Consider the following 7,500-nt stretch of genomic DNA (forward strand, 5'->3'; position numbering starts at 1 on the left):
GTATTACAAGGTCCTACCCTCCCTCAGGTAATATGCTAGGGTATGATAAGTGGGCATGAGGGTATGTTATAAAGAACAGTATAGAATGTAATGGATGCATCATAGAAAAATGACAAGAATGACCAGTTACCTGGGACTACACCCCAGTCAGCCATGATGTGAATGACCCTTCATTCGAAGCTGCACTCAAGTCAACCATGATGTAAACCAAGTATCCTCTGTATTTATGTACTGTCCCCTGTGAATTTGGTGAATTTTGTTACATACAGATGGCTCTACACCAAGCAGTCTATCAGTAGGCCCTAGTGACCACTCCTGATTTCCCCATTCCTTCAGATCGCAGGAAAATGAGTTTTTCTTTCTAATACTATTGATATTGATAGTTATTATTCTTAATGATAATATGATGATTAAATTATCAAAATCTTGGTAACATTAAAGACAATGAAATAATACAAAAGAAACTTTCTAAAAAACAAGGAAAAGGGTAAACAGGTGAGATAGGTAGGACTAATAACTGACTACTTGGTGACTGAGTACTTGTAGAACCATCTATATGTAAATACAATAAATAAACTTATATCACAGTGGGCATGGCATATATTCTTGCTATTTGTGTTGAATGGGTTAATAACCTACTGAATTGTTCCTCTTTACCATTACCTACACATTATGAGTGCATCAACATCTTTGCCACCAACTTTTATGCATTTGTTAATATAATATATATAATAATTACATATATTCAGGATTGACATAACATTCAATAAAACTTTTACCCTTTAACCTGTTCTGGGCAACTATCAACATTAGTTGAGACAACAGTTATCACAAGGTGCTTTAGACTACAATCATGAATGAATTATATTAATCCATCATTTAGCCAAAATCCCAAATTGAAAATAAGTTCCCATCATAGCCCTTTAACCCAATCCCACCGGGGAAAATACTATGCTCATCTAAATTTTTTTTTTTTGTGAAATGTGTCTGCACATAGATGGCTCTGCTAATACTTAGCCACAAAGGAGTCAATTAGTAGACCTTGGGACCTTACCTGATTTCACCTTTCCTTGAATTGGCAGGAAAAACAGTGAATTGGTGTTATTTCTATTATAGACATTATAATAACTATAATATTATAAACATTAGTAACAGTAAAATAAGATAATAAAAAATATTTTCATAAATCAAGGAAAAGGGTAAATAGGTGAGTCAGGCATTACTTATAACTGGCTCATTGGTGATTTAGTACAGGTGTAGCCATTTATGTCTAAAAACAATTAACCCATTCACAACAGGCATGTCATGTATCCATGCCATGCCCACTGTGAGTTTACTTGTTTAATTGTTTTTACACATAGATGGCTACACTTGTACTAAATCACCAATGAGCCAATTACAAGTACTGCCTGTCTCGCCCATTTACCTTTTTCTTTAATCTACGAAAATATTTTACGTTATCTCATTTTGCAATCAATATTGTTTATAACATTATAGTAATTATAATGTTTATGATAAAAATAACACCATCGATATTCATAGCACTAGTAAAAAATACATTTTCCTGCCATTTCAAGGAAAGGTGAAATCAAGGAAGGCAGAGCCATCTATGTGTAGAGACATTTCACAAGAAATATAAAAAATGAGCACAGCATTTTCCCAATTTTTTGTTCATTTTCCATGTTGCGAATGGGTTAATAAAGGAAACTCACAGTGGGCATGGCATATACGTACATGCCATGCCCGTCTGCAATGGTTTACGTGATTAAATCAGAGTTGGTATGTGCTGTCAAATATTACAATTATGTGCTAAAAATATTTCTTTAAAATATATGGAAAAAGCTACAAGGTTAATAAATAACCACAAAATAAATGTTCCAAAATTCCCAGAACTTGCACAATAACTCAATACTGAACACGCAATGAGGGATGTTTACCTCAACCTCAGCTGGGTAGTGACATCATTCCTAAGATGCACAACACAGGTCTGTCTGGGTTCTACCTTGCCAGTGAGATAAATGATTTTATATTTCAGGCAGGGTGCTGAAAAAGAGCATTGAATTTGTTCTTATCACATGAATACACAAAAGAAAACAGACTTGTTTCCAAAAGTTTAAGCTGTATGAGAGTATGATTACACAATAATCTTTTACAATTACACAATCTATCCTAATACCATTTGGCCTGGCCTACCATATCCCATCTCTCTGACTGAACCTATCCTGACTTACACTCATTCAGAGACACTTTGGACGTCTATTCCTGTGGTGGTCTTCAACAGGGTGGTGGCAAGTACAGATCAGCAGAATGAAAATAAGATGCTGGAACTTTGGTTCCAGCTAATCCAGGGACAAAAGAAACTCTCTGTAAAAGGTATCCAAAGTGTCTCTGAATATGAGCAGAAGTCTTACATAATTTGACCTGATTTGTTTTTAACCTACTGATACCAGGGGCAGTATTCACAAAAGGTCAAGGAAGCTTTCATTGACAAATTTAAGAACCTTCCATTAAAAATCTTTAACTTCACGATTGTTGTAAAATTTGTCTATGATTTGGTTTAAGAGTGTCCATAGCCTCTAATTTGCATTGTTGCTGCATTTAAAAGTTAACCCTTTGCTGGCACTAATATTTATATTTTAAAAGGCCCTATGATGACAAACCAATGTAATAATGAAATAAGAATGACTGCTGTAAATTTCAAGTATAAAATGACTATAACATTACATATTTATGATATCACTATTTTTATAAATATAAAATCACATTATAAGTACTTGTAGAGCCAACTATGTAATGAAAATAAAACAGCCATAGTAGAGAAAGCATATATAAATGCAGAGTTTTATGAAATTATCTAACTGGACATATGTTACACGAGCTGCCCTGGTCTAAAATTATCAAATGTTACCGAGGGCAACACATGGAAAGGGAGTGAAATGGACACCATCATATAGAACAAAAGAAATAGTCAAATGGGCTGGGGGAAAAGAGAGAGAGAGTGTGAGAGTGAGAGTGAGAGAGTGAGAGAGTGAGAGAGTGAGAGAGTGTGAGAGTGTGAGAGTGTGAGAGTGTGAGAGTGTGAGAGTGTGAGAGAGTGTGAGAGTGTGAGAGAGTGTGAGAGAGTGTGAGAGAGTGTGAGAGAGTGTGAGAGAGTGAGAGAGTGAGAGAGTGAGAGAGTGAGAGAGTGAGAGTGAGAGTGAGAGTGAGAGTGAGAGTGAGAGAGAGAGAGAGAGAGAGAGAGAGAGAGAGAGAGAGAGAGAGAGAGAGAGAGAGAGAGAGAGATGAGAGAGAGAGAGAGAGAGAGAGAGAGAGAGAGAGAGAGAGAGAGAGAGAGAGAGAGAGAGAGAGAGAGAGAGAGAGAGAGAGAGAGAGAGAGAGAGTGAGAGAGAGAGAGAGAGAGAGAGAGAGAGAGAGAGAGAGAGAGAGAGAGAGAGAGAGAGAGAGAGAGAGAAAAGTTCACAAAACAGAATCCCTCTGGAGGTGGGTAGGCAGGTAGGGATTTTATTTTTATTTTCTTAATTTATTTATTTATCTGATGTATTCAATTAAATTTTGTTTCTCTTCTTTTTTTAAGTTATGTGGTGAACCTGTTGGTGGACACCAGCTCACGCTATAATCTGCCTCCCATCTCTCACTGTGTCCTTTTGTTCAATTTCTTGTAAGATCAAACCTATGTATACACTATATACATAGACTTGTTCTTGCAATATCCATTGCAAATACTGGGCTCCCATTTTGATATGCAGGATCACTGTACATCAGCTACTGCCAAAAGACATGACAGAATCCCTGCAGAATGAGGTTCGCCCAGTGTGCTGTAGAGTAGTTTTGTGGTACTCAGGTTCTACTTTTGGTGGTATTTTTTAAAATTAATGGGTTTTATACTTGTGGTAGATGGTGGGAATTTAGCGATAAAAAATTTTGAGTCAGCATTTATTTCCAAAAAAAATATTGTCGGTCAGGTCAACTGTACCACAGGTATTTGGAGGGGGGTGGGAGCTAAACAACACAGGTACAGCTGACACAGCCTCATATTTACTGCAAAATGACAAAAACATTCACTGGATATCACCAATCACAGACTAAGTCCACAACATCCTCACACAACCAGAGTCCTTAATATCACCTTTTCTATAAGTCCTTTTTCTACAAGTTGGCATGAAGTGCTGATAAAGATGGGGTACAGGGGGGGGGGGGGGGGGTTGCTCCCTGTCTAGGGAATAAATAGTAGGGAGGAAAGATTAGGTTTGGATTTTTGGGTTTGAATGACACCCCATTAATTACATGGGTGTGAATAAACCATTGGGTTGAGGAAATATATTAACAATCTGGTTTTGGGACTTTGTTTCTGGAGGCTGCATCACTCTTGTTTACAAATACCCTGATATCATCTACCTATAATCTCAACTATCTTAATCTAATACTGCATAACCTGTTAGGGCTACTGGGTTAGTTTTAGAGCTACCAAGAGCTGATGGTAAAATATTGACAGACAGTTATTTTAACATTCTCTCCTTTCCTGGTCTTGTAAACACTGTCAGTTTGATGACATTAGCTGTATCATGCAATGCAATTTATTGCAAGAATTTAATGACTCATGCATCAAAGTTAAATACACAACAAGACAGCAATGGAGGTAATATATTCTCTTTAACAATAAACACTGTCACCATAATGGCATAAAATGAAATTAAAATTAGTAATGAAGAATTAATTTCAGGTATGACATAACCTGCTAAATTTATCGACCTGAAAAACATCCGTTTATATCAAACACACACAATAACATGACTCTCAATTGAAAAGGACGTAAACACATTCTTATACAAGTACATTAACAATCAAAACAACACCAGAATCACACGAGAGATTGATACCGAGCTGAACATAATCAAGACCAAAACACACCCGGCACACAACAAACACACACAAACACACACTAGCAGCAAGGCCAGACCACCAAAACCCTTAAAAAACACCAATAACAACCCTCAAGTCATCTTCCTTTCCCACTCTCTTTCTCCTCCCTTTCCTCCTTTCCCTCGTCCCAATTACCTCGCAGACATGCAGGGTCGAAATAGATAATAAAAGTGGAAGGAGAGAAGACGCTCCAGACCGCACACTCAGCCTTCCTGCTGCCCTCACTCAAATCAGCTGATAGAAGCTCAAAAGGTCGATATTCCCACAATGCAGCGGTCGGCCGGGGCGTGAAGGCCTGTGTGCGCCGGGGCCCCTCGAGTGCTCTTTTCTGTTCTGTAGTCCATATCTAAGTCTCCTTTTCAGTTCTTTACTCAATATCTAAGTGTTCTTTTCATTTCTTTAGTCAATATCTAAGACTTCTTTCAATTCTTTAGTCAGTGTCTGATCATCATAAGGGGGAGGGGGGATTCTAAGCATTCAGTTTTTCATGTCTAAGGGCTTGATATTTTGGGCTTGATATTTCAGAAAGCATAGGTTTTGTGGCATGTCTAACGGCAAACTTTAATGTTTCGGGACTAAAATGATATTTTAGGCGTTTACTTTGAAAGTGAGAGCACAAAGTTTTTTGTTTTTTTTTCAAATCTGTTCTAGCATTTCAGGTTACACAGGCTTTAGTTAAGGTTTTATTTGTATGCTTAAAGTGACAAAGGACTCTCAACGGGGCTCTAATTCCATTTTCCACGACGAGGACAAAAAGCTTATTCAATTTAGATGGGAATTACCCAAGTTTTCTCGAAAACTGCAAGATGTGTAAAATATATATTGAGGTTCCATCCAAGGTCTATTTATGTATATAGACCTTGGTTCTTTCTTAACATTTCACGAGGTAAAGGGTTCCGAAACGCGCTCTTTTCATACTATGTTGACTCTCTACAGGCATTTATTTTGATGTTTTAGGAAGCTAGGGAGTTATTCAAGAGTTTACTGTAAAACTTAAAGACAGCGCTTTTGGAGACTGAAGTCGAATTTTGCTTTATCCTGAAAGTGCTATTACCAACTGTAAAATATGGAAAGAAAATAGAATAGCTGGTTGACATTCTAGTGAATATGACGCAATACTTGTCATCCTCACACAAAAGACTACCTTTTATTATAACAGTAATGCAATAATGCAAATTGTAATGTTGTCACTGACAATGTTACTGCAACTGCTGCCAATAATAACGATACTACTACTAATAATAACAACGGCGAGGCAAAAAAAAGATAACTAAATAACTCGCTCCACCACGAGTGTTTCTGCTATAGGCTGCACTGACAATTTTAGCGCAACCATCAATGGCCTTTTTATATGTACATTTCATACTTACATACATACATGCTTGCATATATACACACGTATATGAACATACATACAAACATTATAACTATGTATATTTACACACACACACACACACACACACACACACACACACACACACACACACACACACACACACACACACACACACTCACACACACACACACACACATATATATATATATATATATATATATATATACATATAAATATATATATATATATATTACATATGCACACACACAGATATGTATGTATATATATATATATATATATATATGTATATGCATATGCATATATACATATATATTTATATATACACACACAAATCTATATATACACAAACATGGATATATATGTATGTGTGTGTGTTTGTATGTGTGTGTGTGTGTGTGTGTGTGTGTGTGTGTGTGTGTGTATAAATGTACGTACGGATCCTATTTGTTATCATAGAGTTACGTCCATAGAAAAGCGTGTGGAACAAAGGTCTTTGTTTTATCTTGATTCTTTGCCAAGAACTCACACAAAAACACGCACACACACACGCGCACGCACACGCACACACACACACACACACACACACACACACACACACAAATATACATACACACATATACATACACACACACACACACACACAAATATGCATACACACATACACACACACACACACATACACACGCACACACGCACACACGCACACACGCACACACGCACACACGCACGCAAGCGCGCGCGCTACGCACATATGCTAATAAAAACAAAGTCCGAAGAAGACCAATACAGATGACTTGACAAATTATCAGTTTGGTCGAAGACTCAAGCTAAAACAAAGACTTCTGTAATGTACATCGTGATTTTATACAATACTTGAAGTAATTACGAAGGCCCTTCATACTACTATATTATATATGAATGCGTGTAAAAAGGATCAATAGTTGGGAGTATTTTTAAAGAAAATAAATAACAAGGCGTAATAATTACAACATGGAACTGCATGAGTGAGCAACAAATGTTGAAGAAAACACAAAGAAGTAAAAATAAATACTAGAATGCACTTATATATACAATCCTTCCGTTTACAAGCGCGATATGCAGTTCCTTTCCATTTCACGAAGAAAATAGAAAGTTGTATCAATGATTTTATATTATATTGCTTAGTCAATTATTTCTCAAAATTGTGTAATTATTTTCTATAGTTACTCCTTTCAGATAGAGGA

General features: G+C 36.6%; 1 protein-coding gene across 3 annotated transcripts in view; it reads right to left on the minus strand.

Annotated features, from left to right (window-relative positions):
- Window positions 1-5,173, minus strand: part of LOC125034501 (mitochondrial Rho GTPase-like) — a 27,519-nt gene extending 22,346 nt beyond the window's left edge. For all 3 annotated transcript variants that reach the window (XM_047626323.1, XM_047626321.1, XM_047626322.1), the window contains exon 1: window positions 5,056-5,173. The gene's annotated coding sequence lies outside the window, so the exon portion shown is untranslated. The remainder of the gene's footprint in view (window positions 1-5,055) is intronic.
- Window positions 5,174-7,500: the final 2,327 nt, after the last annotated feature.

Source organism: Penaeus chinensis, chromosome 18 (assembly GCF_019202785.1).
Source record: "Penaeus chinensis breed Huanghai No. 1 chromosome 18, ASM1920278v2, whole genome shotgun sequence".
Lineage (NCBI taxonomy): Eukaryota > Metazoa > Arthropoda > Malacostraca > Decapoda > Penaeidae > Penaeus > Penaeus chinensis.